The following is a 16943-nucleotide window of genomic DNA, read 5'->3' as shown; positions in this document are numbered from 1 at the left end:
CAGGAAGATCCCCAGGTCATGGTTCTCAGAACACAGATTGGTGGCAGTAGTGCTGATGAAACAGTAGTATAGTCATGAACATAGCCAAGGGTCATCACTAGGAGAGCAGTCAGGACGCAACAGGCAAGAGGACAAGACGAGCATTGTCAGGAAGGTCAAGTCTAAGAGTAGAAAAAACAGGTACCTGATGAGCAATCCAAAGAACCAGACTGGAGCCACATCCAAGTAGTGGCGTCGCTAGAGGGGGGCGAGGGGGGGGCAATTGCCCCCCCTATGTTGTTCCTTGCCCCCCCGGGTGCCCCCCCGCTGATTCCCCTGAGTGAATACTAATGAGCGCTTCCATTATGGAAGCGCTCATTAGTACCGAAGAACCAGGAAGTGGTGAACGCTCTGTACTCACCACTTCCTGGTCCTCGGCTGTCGGCTGTGCAGGGCTGCGCACAGCGTGAGGTCGCTCTGTGACCTCACGCTGTGCGCGCCAGTTTAGAGCACAGTCGACTGAGGAGGGAGAAAATGGCAGGCGGCGTCCGTCCAGGAGCAGGAGAGGTAAGTGTTTTTTTATTTTATTTTATAAAAAATGTGGCTGCTGGGGGCATTATGGGGGCTAATAGGAGGCATATGGGGCTAATAGGAGGCATATGGGGGCATTTAGACGCATATGGGGCTAATTGGAGGCATATTTGGGGGCTAATTGGAAGCATATTTGGGGGCTAATTGGAGGCATATGGGGGCATTTGGAGGCATATTTGGGGGCTAATAGGAGGCATATTTGGGGGCTAATAGGAGGCATATTTGGGGGCTAAAAGGAGGCATATGGGGCTAATAGGAGGCATATGGGGGCTAATAGGAGGCATATGGGGGCTAATTGGAGGCATATGGGGTCTATGGGGCTAATTGGAGGCATATGGGGGCTAATTGGAGGCATATAGGGGCTAATTGGAGGCATATAGGGGCTAATTGGGGGCTAATAGGAGGCATATGGGGGCTAATTGGTGGCTAATTGGAGGCATATGGGGGCTAATTGGAGGCATATGGGGTCTATGGGGCTAATTGGAGGCATATGGGGGTTAATTGGAGGCATATGGGGGCTAATATGAGGCATATGGGGGCTAATATGAGGCATATGGGGGCTAATATGAGGCATATGGGGGCTAATAGGAGGCATATGGGGGCTAATAGGAGGCATATGGGGGCTAATTGGAGGCATATGGGGGCTAATTGGAGGCATATGGGGGCTAATTGGAGGCATATGGGGGCTAATTGGAGGCATATAGGGGCTAATTGGAGGCATATGGGGGCTAATTGGGGGCTAATAGGAGGCATATGGGGGCTAATTGGGGGCTAATTGGAGCCATATGGGGGCTAATTGGAGGCATATGGGGTCTATGGGGCTAATTGGAGGCATATGGGGTTAATTGGAGGCATATGGGGGCTAATTGGGGGCATATGGGGGCTAATAGGAGGCATATGGGGGCTAATAGGAGGCATATGGGGGCTAATAAGAGGCATAATGGGGGCTAATTAGAGGCATAATGTGGGCTAATGAGGCATAATGTGGGCTAATGAGGCATAATGGGGCTAATATGAAGAATAATGGGGGCTAATGAGGCATAAGGGCTGATATGGGGGCTAATGAGAGGCATAATGAGGGCTAATGAGAGGCATAATGTGTCATCCACAGATGCCCCCATAACAGTGTGTCTTCCACAGATCCACCATAACAGTGCGCCTGTGCACTGACGAGAGACAGAAAGAAGGGGAAAGAATCCGCGGAAGCAAGCAGAGGAGGCACAGCAGACGACTGAATAGCTTCTTTTGTAAGTAAATTGTTTTATTATAAATGTATCCCTGCATACCGCAACTCTCTAGTATTTTGTAATCTTATTTCTATATACTTATTTTGTTTTTGCCCCCCCATTTTTGACTGTGGTATCTTTGTGCCCCCCCTATATATTGTTCCTAGAGTCGCCACTGCATCCAAGGTCAGGGTTAACCAGGAGTTAAAATCATGATCTATACCACAAGAGTCAGGAAAAGGTAAGAAAATAAATCAGCAGGCAAGGCATGGTAGCAATCTTCCCCATAAATAGGCCACCAGGCTTGATGTTATCTTTGGGGGCTACTTTTCTTGGCAGACCAGAAGAGCTGGGGTTTGATATAGCAGGGCCACAACTGAAGTTGGAATCAGGAGCATCAGAGGAGGCGGCACCAGATGCTGGAACCGGAGTTGGAACCGGTGACGTGAGCATCAATGATGTTGTGTTGTAGGTTTCATACCCTTTGTACCAAGAGTGTACAGAATGGACTATAGAGTTCTACTGTGAGAAAACATAAAAAGCACTATGGGGGTCATTTACCAAACTGGTAACTGGTAAAACTGGCTGAGTTGACCATAGCAACCAATCAGATTCCACCTTTCGTTTTGGACAGCAACTTTTTGATAAATGAAAAGCGGAATTTGATTGGTTTCTATGAGCAGCTAAGCCAGTTCTACTTTAGACCAGTTTGATAAATCTCCCATGTGGATGCCTTTGTATGAAGGTAAGGGTATGGTGATGCACAGTTGCCTGGTTTAGGTCAAATAAGTCATTAGTATACATTCATTATACAGCCCAGGTGCTTTCCTGATGCATATGTGGAAAATTGGGGGAAATGTATGAAAACCGTCTAAAATAAAACCTTTTTTTGTGACTGTGGCAACCAATCAAGCACATTTTTCATTTTCTATAGCGTTCTTGAAAAATAAAAGCTGCCCTGTGATAGGTTACTATGGACTACAAAAAACATCTTTCATTCCGACAGTTTTCCTGCCCGATAATGTTCTCACCTGATGTGAACACAGCCTAATACGTGTATGATCGTAGCTTTGGGAGTACTTTAATGTAACTCCTATGGCTAGGGGACACATGGCTGAGAAAAGCTGTACTACAACATTACTGCTACAGTTCTCTGTTCTCCTGGGATCTGTTACCTCATTGAGCTGTCAGATACTTGTGTGTACGAGTTCTAAATAGCACCTCTGTCTTACCTACAGATTTTGTAATCTCCCCCGAGCTATAGATGTCATTCATCTTTCTCCTTTGCCTTCATCCTCCAACCCCCAGATGCCAATGTTCTTGAGGTTGTTTTTGACCTTCTACATCCATCACTGTTTTGCTGGCTTTTCTTCAGTTTTTTTCCATTATAGTTATTCTTGACAAGTCTTTTTATTGCATCTGTTCACTGTGATTTTCCCTCATATATGCAAATTGTAATATCTGTCATTAAGACTTGATCATTGTACATCAATTTCCTTGCTGATCTTATATGTGTTCCTTTCTATGACTAAAGGCCCATTTACACTGCTCAGTTGAGAGTTCCTTCCCAGCAATCTTCTGCTTGTCAGTGAAGGAGATCTCCTCCACAAGTTCCTTGTAAGTTTGAGGCTGTATTTCAGCAAACAGAGTTAGAGATTTGGTTAGGATTGGATGGTATCCTCAATGCAGGCAGACACTTATTCACCATGCAATACCATCAGGGAGGCGTCTGACTAGATCCAAATTTATTCTGCAGTAGGACATCGACTCCAAACATAAAGCCAATGTCATTAAGAACGATCATTAGCGCAAAGAAGAACAAGGAGTCCTGGAAGTGATAATATTATGTCCTCCACAGAGCCCTGATCTCAATGTCATCGAGCCCTGATCTCATCGATTAGATGAAGAGACAAAAGGATTTGAGCAAGCCTACATCCTAAGAAGATCTAGTTCTTCAAGAAGTTTGGAACAACCTCCCTGCAAAGCTCCTTCAAAAACTGTGTACAAGATTACCTAAAATAACTGATAGTGTTTTGAAGGTAAAGGGCGGTCACGCCAAATATTGATTGGATTTTGATCTCTCTTTTGTTCATTCATATTGCATTTTGTTAATTGATAGAAATAAAGTATTAACCCTTCTATTTTTCAACGCATTCTTAATATTACAGCAATTTTTCAACACCTGCCTGAATGTTTGCACAGTACTACATGTAATACCTTTCTCTTTTTTTAATTTTATTTACCATTAAAATGTTTGTACCGCATGAGATATGTATCTCCCAGTTCAGGTATCTACAATTGCCCAAAGTAGATGGACATGGAGGGACCATTTAATTAGCCGCATATTTGTTACACTTTTTTTAGGTGTGTGTGAAAAATCTTACTTTTTCTAAAAGGTGATTTTTCCATTGGCCCCTCTTATTTCTGGTATAATACTCCAGGTTTTGCGGTGCATCTGTACGTACCGCCCACCCAACACTTCTTCAAGGTGTGGCCATGTGAGCCAATATCATCAGGTTGAATGCAGTCCATCTGTACTACTTCGCAAGTACCGTGGTGCCAAAATAAAAAACTGGAGAGTGCAGCCATGAAGTTGCCAGTGTAACTGTGCATGTGTGACCAGGAAATAATAAGGCATTGAATAGAAATAAACCGTAAAACCAAGGACTTAAAGTGTATGAACAACGTTGGTGACCATTTTTTAAATTGCAATTTACTCATTTTGGGTTCATAATAATTTTTTCATTTGGTCGTTATTACAAATTTTCAGCAGTGTTTGTCCTACAGGGTTAAATTTCAACCTAGCTGCAGACTATCTGAATTTCAGTTTTACAACAGCCATCACACAGTCTTTCATACCTGGTAAAATTGGTGCTGCTATGGAAGGGGGCTTATTTATACTGGGGGCACGATTGAGGGCCTTTTACTACTAAGGGAACACTATTGGGGGGCATTATATATACAGGGGGGAACTATTGTGGGGTATTTTATACACAGGAGGCACTGTGGGGGGCCTTATAGACACTGGGGGCACTACAGGAGGGCCATTATCAATACTAGGGGCACTGCGGGGGTGTACTGAGGGCACTGCAGGGGATGATGCTAATAATACCCCTTGCAATGGTATTTGTCTGGCCAAATCTCGATACTAAAGCCGGAAACTCGCTAGGTTCCATTATAGGCAATGGGGCCTGGCGGTGCTCTGGCACTTTCCAGCATATTGAATACAATTAAGTTGATTAATATAATAACATAATACAATATAACCTAAATGATAGCCTGAAACCTACAATGAAAAGTGCAAAAGTGTGCAGTGCCAGTGAAACGTGCAATAACCGCAATCAATGTGAATAGACTCAAACAATAAAAAACAATTTAACATTTTCTATGCCTGTTTTTGGCGTAGACTATGACCTAAGGGAGCTGGCATAGATTTAGGCAAGTCGCTCGGCCAGCCAGTGTCTCTACATAACTTAGGTGCATCAAGTGCCAGCGGACATAGACTAACATCGACGACTAAATCGCTGGTCTTAGTAAATGTCCCCCAAAGTACACAATAATGAATTGCATAATGAACACACATAGTAAATATAAAAATGTGATAAAACCATAATTAGAAATATATTAATCACACAGTGATAATAATAAATACAGCCCACAGGAGTTTTGCAAAAATTAATTCACAGCAGATGGAGCAAAGTGGATATAGCAATTTTTTTAACAGATTTTAGTGCCCAATATATTGTGCCCTTTGTGTGCCAGGGTGAAAACTAAATCCTGTTATTATGCTGTGCTTCCTGGTTTTAGCAACACATTTTGAGGCTCAACGTGGTGATTTATAACTGCAGAGGCCCTGGGGAGAAATAATAAATGAAACCATCAGAAATGACCACATTTTGGAAACCCTGTCCATGAGTGGGTATTTTCACAGCACAGGTATTTTACGGAAATTAATGAGCAGGGGTCCATGCAAAACTAAAATTGCAAGTTTTCCATAGATTTGCCCAGCTAGTGCCATCTGATACACACCACACCCCTTAGATTGTTAGGTGGGTTATACTGGGTATAGAAATGCAATAAATGTGGATGTAAAATGCTGTTTGGGCACGCTGCAGGGTTCAGACCAGCTTTTGGTATTTGCAGCACAGATTTTGATGGATTGGTTTATGGGAGCCACCTTTCTCTTGATGGAGCTGTGCGAGGGCTTGTTTTTTGTCACATGAGTTGCCATTAAACCATTCTATTAATGTCCCTAGGACTACCTTACACCTATTAATCCTACACCTCCTATATCCTAGAACTTAACCTTTAATTGGTAATACTTATAATATACATCTATGGAATATATTAAAATTGCCAGTACGTATCCACCAACTAGATATTGTATCTATTTTTCCTATTGGTGATCACCTATCTAGGATAATACATTGTTGCCTTTCTGGCTGCGCGCTGCCAGTAGAGTATTGGCACAATGTATCAATTGTCCCCTATGCAGGGCTTTTTTTCTCAGAGAAAAGGTGGTGGAACTCACCCCCCCTCCCCTGGCCATGCCCCTACCCACCCCTAGGACCGCCCCCCTAAAACCGCCCCTTTAGAGAACAGGGATGCAAGTAAAATTTGGGGGGGGCTATAAAAGTCCAGCCCAGCAAAGAAACCCCCCAGATGGGGATGGCACTGTTAATGGGGGATCTGGGGATGGCACTGTTATGGGGTGGAGGATCTGTGGATGGCACTGTTATAGGGGATCTGTGTCTGCATCCACAGATCCCCCATCCTATAACAGTGCCATCCCCAGACCCCCCCACCCCATAACAGTGCCATCCACAGACCCCCCCCCCACCCCTTAACAGTGCCATCCACAGACCCCCCACCCCATAACATAAAGTAGACCAGCCTGCATTACGATATAACAGTAGCCCTGTGAGTAGGATATATTGAATGTTATACTACAGAGGGGGCAGCATGAATCATTATTAATTGAATTACACATTTTATAACTGTACTGGAGCGGTGGGGCCGGAGCACAGTGAACGCACCGGCCCCCAGCTCTTCCTCCCAGTCCCTCCCCGCTGATACATCGCAGCCTGCGATGCTGGAGCATGGCAGGCTGCGATGTCAAAAGGCGGCAGACCGCCGTTCCGGTGCGTTCCACCAGAAAAAAAGCCCTGCCCCTATGTATGTTGGTTGCGGAACTGTACTGTATTAAAACGTGAGATCCACGCTGCCCCCCGACATGTTTCGCCGTGTACCTGCGTCTTCAGGGGTTAGGGCAGAACTTTTTTGACTGTAATATAATTGCAGTTAGTTGCCTGCAACCGTGTGTGTCAGGCCTTTAGCGTCAGCGTGTACTGTGCCAACTACTGCCAGTGCACAGTGCCACCAGTGCCACTCATATCTGGTGTCACAGTAGATTACATTAAAAAAAAAAATGCAATTTTGACTGTAATATAATTGCAGTTACTTGGCTCCAAGCGTGTGTGTCAGGCCTACAGCGTCAGCGTGTACTGTGCCAACTACTACCAGTGCACACAGCGTGTACTGTGACAACTACTGCCAGTGCACAGTGCCACCCTTCATATCTGGTGTCACAGTAGATTACATTTAAAAAAAAACTGCAATTTTGACTGTAATATAATTGCAGTTACTTGGCTGCAAGCGTGTGTGACAGGCCTACAGCGTCAGCTGTGATTTCCATTGGCCCTAGAATAGTGCCCAGTGTTCAGAGGCCACATACCCTGAACTCGAAAAGTTCTGAGGACATAGTTGACTGGCTAACACAGGAAACCCAATCTTCTTCAGCTTCCGCTCGGAACCTTGACGCACCATCCTCCTCCAGCTCAGCTTCGTGCACCTCTCAAGTTACCACTCGCCCGCCTGCCGTCACCACCAACACTAGCACCACAGCTGCTTCACTTGATCTGTCGGAGGAGTTATTTACACATCAGTTGGAAGAAATGAGTGATGCGCAACCATTATTGCCAGAGGATGTAGATAACAGGGATATGTCTCAGTCAGGCAGCATTACACACATGGACGTACAGTGTGATGATGATGATGATGTTGTACCCACTGCTGCTTCCTTTGCTGAGTTGTCAGATACAAGTGAAGTGGTTGATGATGACGATGTGTCCGTGGATGTCACGTGGGTGCCCGCTTGAAGAGAAGAAGAACAGGGGGAAAGTTCAGATGGGGAGACAGAGAGGAGGAGGAGACGAGTTGGAAGCAGGGGGAGGTCGTCGCAAGGAGCTAGTGGCACAGTCAGACAGCATGTATCTGCACCCGGGGTCAGCCAGACAGCACGCCAATCAACGCATGCTGTTGCCACCACCAGAATGCCGTTATTGCAAAGCTCAGCAGTGTGGCATTTTTTTTGTGTGTCTGCCTCTGATAACAGCGATGCCATTTGCAACCTGTGCAAAAAGAAACGGAGTCGTGGGAAGTCCAACACCCACCTAGGTACAACTGCTTTGCGAAGGCACATGATCTCACACAACGCCTATGGGATCAACACCTGATGACAAGTACAAGCAGCACACAAACTCAAAGCCACCATCCTCCTCCTGGTCCAGCATCTTCAGCCACGTCAACCACTGCTGTCCTCCTTGCTCCCTCTCAACCACCCGCCACTCCACCTCTTGCCTTGAGCAGTTCCTGCTCATCTGCCCACAGTCAGGTGTCTGTCAAGGACATGTTTGAGCGTAAGAAGCAAATGTCACAGAGTCACCCCCTTGCCCGGCGTCTGACAGCTGGCTTGTCGGAATTCTTAGCCCGCCAGCTTTTACCATATAAGCTGGTGGAGTCTGAGGCCTTCAAAAAATTTGTAGCTATTGGGACACCGCAGTGGAAGGTACCCGGCCGAAATTTCTTTTCACAAAAGGCAATCCCCAACCTGTACTCTATTGTGGAAAAGGAAGTCATGGCATGTCTGGCACACAGTGTTGGGGCAAGGGTCCATCTGACCACTGATACCTGGTCTGCAAAGCACGGTCAGGGCAGGTACTGTATATCACGTACACTGCGCATTGGGTAAACCTGCTGACGGCTGCCAAGCATGGAATGCATGGCTCTGCAGAGGAGTTGGTGACACCGCCACGACTTGCAGGCAGGCCTGCTGCCACCTCATCTACTCCATCCTCTTTGCTAACCTCCTCGGCTGAGTCATCTTCTGCTGCTGCGTCTTGGTCCACATCAACTGCACCCCCCCAGCTCCCCAGGGGCTATTCCACATCCCGGATACGACAGTGTCACGCCGTCTTGGGGTTGACTTGCCTGAAAGCAGAGAGTCACACCGGACCAGCACTGCTGTCCGCCCTGAACGCACAGGTGGATCAGTGGCTGACTCTGCACAAACTGGAGATCGGCAAAGTAGTGTGTGACAACGGAAGCAATTTGTTGGCGGCATTTAATTTAGGCAAGTTGACACATGTGCCGTGCATGGCACATGTGTGTAATCTGATCGTACAACGCTTTGTGCATAAGTACCCAGGTTTACAGGACGTCCTCAAGCAGGCCAGGAAGGTGTGTGGCCATTTCAGGCGTTCCTACACGGCCATGGCGCACTTTTCAGATATTCAGCGGCGAAACAACATGCCAGTGATGCGCTTGATTTGCGACAGCCCGACACATTGGAATTCAACACTCCTAATGTTCAACCGCCTGCTCCAACAAGAAAAAGCCGTCAATGAGTATTTGTATGACCGGGGTGCTAGGACAGCCTCTGCGGAGCTGGGTATTTTTTTGCCACGTTACTGGACGTTCATGCACAATGCCTGTAGTCTCATGCGTCCTTTTGAGGAGGTGACAAACCTAGTCAGTCGCACCGAAGGCACCATCAGCGACATCATCCCATTTGTTTTCTTCCTGGAGCGTGCCCTGCGAAGAGTGCTGGATCAAACCGTAGATGAACGTGAAGAGGAAGAGGAAGAGTTGTGGTCACCATCACCACCAGAAACAGCCTTATCAGCATCGCTTGCTGGACCTGCGGCAACGCTGCAAGAGGAGTCTGAGGAAGAGGAGGAATGTGGCTTTGAGGAGGAGGAAGACCAACCACAGCAGGCATCCCAGGGTGCTCGTTGTCACCTATCTGGTACCCATGGTGTTGTACGTGGCTGGGGGGAAGAACAGACGTTCAGTAAGATCAGTGAGGACGAGGAACGGGACATGAGTAGCTCGGCATCCAACCTTGTGCAAATGGGGTCTTTCATGCTGTCATGTCTGTTGAGAGACCCTCGTATAAAAAGGCTAGAGGGGGAATGACCTGTACTGGGTGGCCAAGCTACTAGACCCCCGGTATAAGCAGAAAGTACCTAAAATGTTACCGAATTACCGGAAGTCGGAAAGGATGCAGCAGTTCCAAAACAAGTATATGCTTTACACAGTGTATAAGAGTGATGTCACAGCACAACGGGAATCTAACAGGGCAAGAGGTGAAAGTAATCCTCCTCCTACCACGACCACGCCGGCAAGGACAGGACGCTTTACAGACGTGTTGTTGATGGAGGACATGCGCAGCTTTAAGTCCTACGCATCGCCATAGCCCTTCGGGGTCCACCCTCAGAGAACGACTCGACCAACAGGTAGCAGACTACCTCGCCTTAACTGCAGATATCGACACTCTGAGGAGCGATGAACCCCTTGACTACTGGGTGTGCAGGCTTGACCTGTGGCCTGAACTATCCCAGTTTGCGATAGAACTTCTGGCCTGCCCCGCTTCAAGTGTCCTGTCAGAAAGGACCTTCAGCGCAGCAGGAGGTATTGTCACTGAGAAGAGAAGTCGCCTATGTAAAAAAAGTCTAGATTACCTCACCTTTATTAAGATGAATGAGGCATGGATCCCGAAGGGACTGACAGTGGGTGATACATTTAACTAAAAAAGGCCTGATGACTGAAATGAGCTGCCTTGGGCTAAAAATGGTCCACACGCTGCTGTATTTTATCTCTGCATGCCGGATGACTTGCATGACTTCTCCGCCATCAACTAGGGTTCAAGCTGCAATGTTTTAGGGCACTTTCTGCCTGGAAAACATCAGCGGCTGCAACAATACCTAATTTTTCAGGCATGTGTACATGCCTAATTTTTCTGGCCTCTGGTGCTGCACTGTGGCTGCAAAAACAAAACAAAAGAAAAGGCACATACATGTGTCAATTCCCCTTCGTGATCGTTACCTTGTTGTGGTGAAGGGGCTTGCGTATCACAATGAAGCGACCACCTCTATGAGTGTGTTGGCAATGGCATTCATTTAACTGTCACTGAACTACCTCGACCATAGGCTTTGAAAAACCGCCATCGCCTGCAATCTCCCAAACGCGCGCACAAGCACAGTCATCACTACACCAAGATTGACGCATAGAGGAATAAAATTTATGTCATGAGTGTGTCAACTATTGACAACTCTTTGCGGTTGTCTACAATCTATTCGATACACGTCCCCTGATAGGTAGTAACTGATAGGAATAGTACTACTTAACACACCACTTAAATCTGGTGGCACAGTACATTGCACAGCGCACGCGCAGTGCCCAAAATTGGAAGTAGGAGGACCAACCAAGCATCTTTTTCCATCTCCCGGTTCCTAAAATCTATTCCATAGACCGGCCCCTGATAGGGGACGTAACAGGGATTAAACTGATAGGAATAGTACTAGTTAACATACCACTCATATTAGGATTGCACAGTACATTGCACGGCGCACGCGCAGTGCCCCAAATTGGAAGTAAGAGGACCGACCAAGCATCTTTTTCCATCTCCCGGTTCCTAAAATCTATTCCATACACCGGCCCCTGATAGGGGACAAAACAGAGATTAAACTGGTAAGAACAGATTTTTTTTTTATTTAAAAAAAGAGGACAGCCTTTGCGGAGCTGGGTATTTTTTGGCCGCGTTGCTGAACGCTCATGCACAATGGCTGTAGGCTCATGCGTCCTTTTGCGGAGGTGACAAACCTGGTCAGTCAAACCCAAGGCAACATCATCGACCTCATCCCATATGTGTTTTTTCTGGAGCGTGCCCTGCGAAGAGTGCTGGATCAGGCCGTAGATGAGCATGGAGAGGAAGAGTTGTGGTCACCACCAGAAGCAGCCTTGTCGTCGACGATTGCTGGACCTGCGGCAACGCAGAGAGAGGAGTCTGAAGAAGAGGAGTCAGAGGAGGAAGGTGGCTTGGAGGAGGTAGAAGACCAACCACAGCAGGCGTCCCAGGGCGCTTGTTGTCACCTTTCGGGGACCCTTGGTGTTGTACGTGGCTGGGTGGAGGAAGAGACCTTCAATAACGTCAGTGAGGACAAGGAATGGGACATGGCTAGCTTGGTATCCAACCTTGGGCCAATGGGGAGTTTGCGGTTGTGCAAATGTACTGTTTGCGGTTCATTGCGGTGTGTTAAACGGGGAGTTTGGTCTGTCATAGTTTGGTCTGTCACTGTGAAGCGGGCGTAACCCTTGCACTACCTGATCGATACAACATCATACCTGATCGTATACACACACTGGATGTTTTAAAGCACGTTATTCCAAACAATTTAGGAATGTTAGGTGATTTATGCCCTTTATGGATTAAAACCCGACTCTGCGTCAACTACGTAATTTTCCATGGGAGTTTTGCCATGGATCCCCCTCCGTCATGCCACAGTCTCCTTGAAACAACTTTTCCATCACTATTGTGGCCAGAAAGAGTCCCTGTGGGTTTTAAAATTCGCCTGCCTATTGAAGTCTATGGCGGTTCGCCCGTTGGCGAACATTTGCTAAAATTCGCGTTCGCCGTTCGTGAACGGAAAACTTTATGTTTGCGACATCTCTACTAGGGACATTAATAGAATGGTTTATTGAATAAAACACCACATCCGAACACCATAAGGGAAAATGTAGGCATTTAATGAGTTGCCATTATCATGCATACAACTTTTTTTGTTTTTTATTTAGCTTTTTTGGGAGCAGGATAAAGAAAAAGCAGCTATTACGCCATTGCTTTTTGGGTTTTGTTATTGCAGTGTACACCGTGCGGGAAAAATTACACGTTACTTTTTTTTATTCTGCTGGTTAATACGATTACAGACATACCAGAGAGGGCTGTTTTCTCTTCAAACAGCTGATCAGCGGCGGTGCCGGGAGTCGGATCCAGCTGATCAGATATTGACGACCTATCCTGAGATATCCTAAGTATTTACAGCAGTGGCGTGCCTAGGGGGTTTGGCACCCGGGGCGGATCCTTTCTCTGGCACCCCCCCAATACTTAAAAAAATTGTACCCCATAACAGTAGTATTGCTCTCATTGTACAACCTTCACAGTAGTTTTGTCCAGATATGTGCCCCCTCACAGTAGTTATTCCCACATTGTGCCCCCCTCACAGTAGTTATGCCTTCTCTGTGCCCCTTTCACAGTAGTTATGCCCTTTCTGTGCCCCTTTCACAGTAGTAATGCCCTATCTGTGCCCCCCTCATAACAGTTATGCTCTCACTGTGCCCCCATAAGATTTATACCCATCCCCTTTACAGGAGTAATGCCCTCTGTGCCCCCTTCATAGTAGAAATGCCCATTGTGCCCCCACCATAGTAGTAATGCCCATTAAGTCCCCTCCACAGTAGTAATGGCCATTGTGCCTCCTCTACATTATGTGATGCCCATTGTGCCCCCTTAATAGTAGTAATGTCCATTGTGGGCCCTATATAGTAGTAATGCCCATTATGCCCCCTCCATAGTAGTAATGCCCATTGTGTCCCCTCCACAGTAGTAATGCCCATTGTGCCCCCTTCACAGTAGTAAGGCCGATGGTGCCCCCTCCACAGTAGTATTGCCTATTATGCCTTCTCCACATTATGTAGTGCCCATTGTGTCCCCTCCACAGTAGTAATGCCCATTGTTCCCCCTTTACAGTAGTAATGCCCATTGTGCCCCCTTCATAGTCATAATGCCCTCTGTGCCCCTCCACAGTAGTAATGCCTATTGTGCCTCCTCCACATTATGTAATCCCCATTGTGCCCCCTTCATAGTAGTAGTGCCCATTGTGCCCCCTTCACAGTAGTAATGCACTTTGTGTCCCCTACACAGTAGTAATGCCTATTGTGCCTCTTTCATAGTCGTAATGCCCTCTGTGACCCCTCCACAGTAGTAATGCCCATTGTGCCTCCTCCACATTATGTAATGCCCATTGTGCCCCCTCCACAGTAGTAATGCCCATTGTGCCCCTCCACAGTTGTAATGCCTATTGTGCCTCCTTCATGGTCGTAATGCCCTCTGTGCCCCCTCCACAGTAGTAATGCCTATTGTGCCTCCTCCACATTATTGTCACGACCATGGTTGTGGTCGTGACTCCTTGGTTCGCATGCTGTTGTCAGCGGTTTGTCTTATGTTATCTTACACAGGTGTGGGGTCTGTATCTTGCTTCACGTGTGGTTGCCACTGGCAACATAAGGTTGTTGGCAGTGGAGCGGCCTGAGCGGTTGCTAGGCGCTCGCTGAGTGGTTTTAGTGTTCACTTTTTATGTTTGGTGAAAGGGAGTTTGATGTCTGTACACTTCCCCTTTAAGTGACACTTACCTGGTTTGGTGATGGAAGGGTTAAACCCCTTTCCTAGTGTGTGTGGGGGTGTGGCCGCTTGGGCTATTTAGCTTCCTGCAGAAGCTTGAGGGGTACTCCAGGCATGTTGCTGGAGTCGTCCTCCTGGTATCCTGTTACCATCCTTCCAGTAAGGGCCACCCTTGCGGTCATAAAACCGTATCCCTGATGTTAAGTTGATGTCTTATGCTTTTGTTTTTTTATTACAACTATGGATGTCCTGGTTCCTGTGTGTTTTTATGTGTGTTCTGTCTCCTTATTGTTTGTGTGGACAGCGTATCTGAGCACGGGTTCCAGTTAGCAAGGCTATGGCAGGTTAGGGTGGAACTGCTTGGTTCACCTGTCATATCTATAGGTCTGTTCATGTTCCCCTTCTCCTTGCTGCTTGGCCAGTGAGACTCCTGTTCCTCCATGTCTTGGAGGAATAGGTCGTCTTACCCTGCTCCTAGTTCAGGGCCACCCTGAGGGCTTGTAGGGACTACAGGTTCCAGAGTATGAGTGTTAGGGACGCAATAGGAGGTGACCTGCTCCCTAATTCTGTCGTCCTGGCCTAGTAGCGACCAGACATCTTCTGACATCGCACGGCTGAGGGTTTCCCCCATCCTCAGCCGTGACAATTATGTAATGCCCATTGTGCCCCCTCCACAGTAGTAATGCCCATTGTGCCCCCTCCACAGTAGCAATGCCCATTGTGCCCCCTTCATAGTCGTAATTCCCTCTGTGCCCCCTCCACAGTAGAAATGCCTATTATGCCCCCTCTGTGTTAAAAAAGCATAGTAACTGCTCACCTTGTCCCCTTCCTGAAGCTCACAGTCCTTTCTCTTCCCTGCAGACACAGATCGCTCTGCAGTAGTGTGTGGGAGGAGCTTAGGAAGATATCCAGGCTGTAGGCTCCTCCCACACAGGCCGGCAGCGCGATCTGTGCCTGCAGACTGAATGGTGGAGCAGGGAGAAGTCTTTCTGCTTCACCATTCAGTGCGGGAGAGACGGAGCGTGGTGAGATGAGTGACAGGACCGCAGCTCCCAGCACTGAGCCGTTCCATCTGTAGTGATGGAAGATCTCATTACCTCTGGGCTCTGGCATCCCCCCTTAGCACACCACTGCCTTCCAGGGTCACCTGAATACTCAGACCCATTGCAGAACTCCCCTCTTCTAGTGTGGCACTAAAAGCGGTTGTACAAGCTTCATGGATTGGAAGCATGGCATCACAGTTTGCAATTCAAACTTACTGTATATCATACTGGAGCCACTAAATCCTAAGGCCTCATGCAGACGACCGTATTTTTTATGGGACCAATCACACATCCGTATTTTTGCAAATCCGTGTGAGCGTTCCGCAAATTGTGGCACATGTCCTATTCTTGTCCGTATTGCAGATGGGAATAAACCTTTCTACGGATGGCAGTGTGAAAATGTGGAATGCACACGAAAGGTATTTTGCGGAAGGTATTTTGCGGATCCACTTTTGTGCATGAACCCTGTTTCCCGAGGATTTGCAGAGAGGCGACCTCTAAATCATTGTCTCCCTTTAGGATGAACAGTAATCCAGGACCCTAGAGGTTAAATACATGCAAATCTTCTGGAACGTCTTCCTAGAAGAGGGAGATGAATATATTGATGGCGTCCACAAGTACAGTATATATATTTTATATATATATATATATATATATATATATACATACCTGTAAAAACGGCTGCGAAATGCAAAACATAGAGCGAGAAGTGACATAAAAGGATGCTCAGATGAGTTCCCTACATTTCAGAACCCATAGAAGGAGAAGAGAAAGCTTTCTTCAAATTTATTAGGTGATAAATGAACAACTTCATAGCGTATTTAATAATGGACCGAGAGGCTTTCGCTCGGAGAGACTATTTCAGCAAAGCACAAAATCTCCACGGCACATAAATAAAAGGTCTCGGTGATACAGAAAATAACTGACAGTGTATTTAAAAGTAAAATTGCCTTGATACAAAGACAGACTGTGAGAAAGCCTTCTCGCGTCTGGAGGACAAATAGTGGGAGTCATTTATCATAGTCAGCCAAACTGGGGCAAATATAATGCACTGAAGTGATAGGAAAAAAAAACATTATTGATTTCAATGTCAGGATTTCTGCTGATTGATTTGAGGCAGCTTGGTGACCCAGTTATGTGACTGGAAAGCCTTTGTTGGAAGGTGTGTGGAAGAGGACAACGGCATCTTAAAGGGGTTCTCCGGGCTTTTAATTATTGATGACCTATCCTCAGGAAGAGAAGGGAGATGGAACGTGCACACTGCGCTTGCCTTCCCTCCATACAGCTGATTGGCGGGGGTGCCCGGTATCGGACCTCCGACAATCTGATATTGCTGACCTAGGTCATGAATAGAGATGAGCGAATCGAAGTGGAATTTGATCCGAATTTCAGGATAAATTCGATTCGCCTAGAAGCTGAATTTCCTCGTGCTTCGCGTCAGCGAATCGATTTAACCTGAAATAGTATAAAAAACAAATAAAATACAAACTTACCTCCTCCATTTGCTTGCGACGGGCCACCATCCTCCATCTTGCTTGAAGATCTCGGCCGAAATCATGTGCGGCCCAAGATTACATCATCACGCCC

The sequence above is a fragment of the Bufo gargarizans genome, chromosome 4 (genome assembly GCF_014858855.1).
Source record: "Bufo gargarizans isolate SCDJY-AF-19 chromosome 4, ASM1485885v1, whole genome shotgun sequence".
Taxonomy (NCBI): domain Eukaryota; kingdom Metazoa; phylum Chordata; class Amphibia; order Anura; family Bufonidae; genus Bufo; species Bufo gargarizans.
This window is presented reverse-complemented; position numbering follows the sequence as displayed.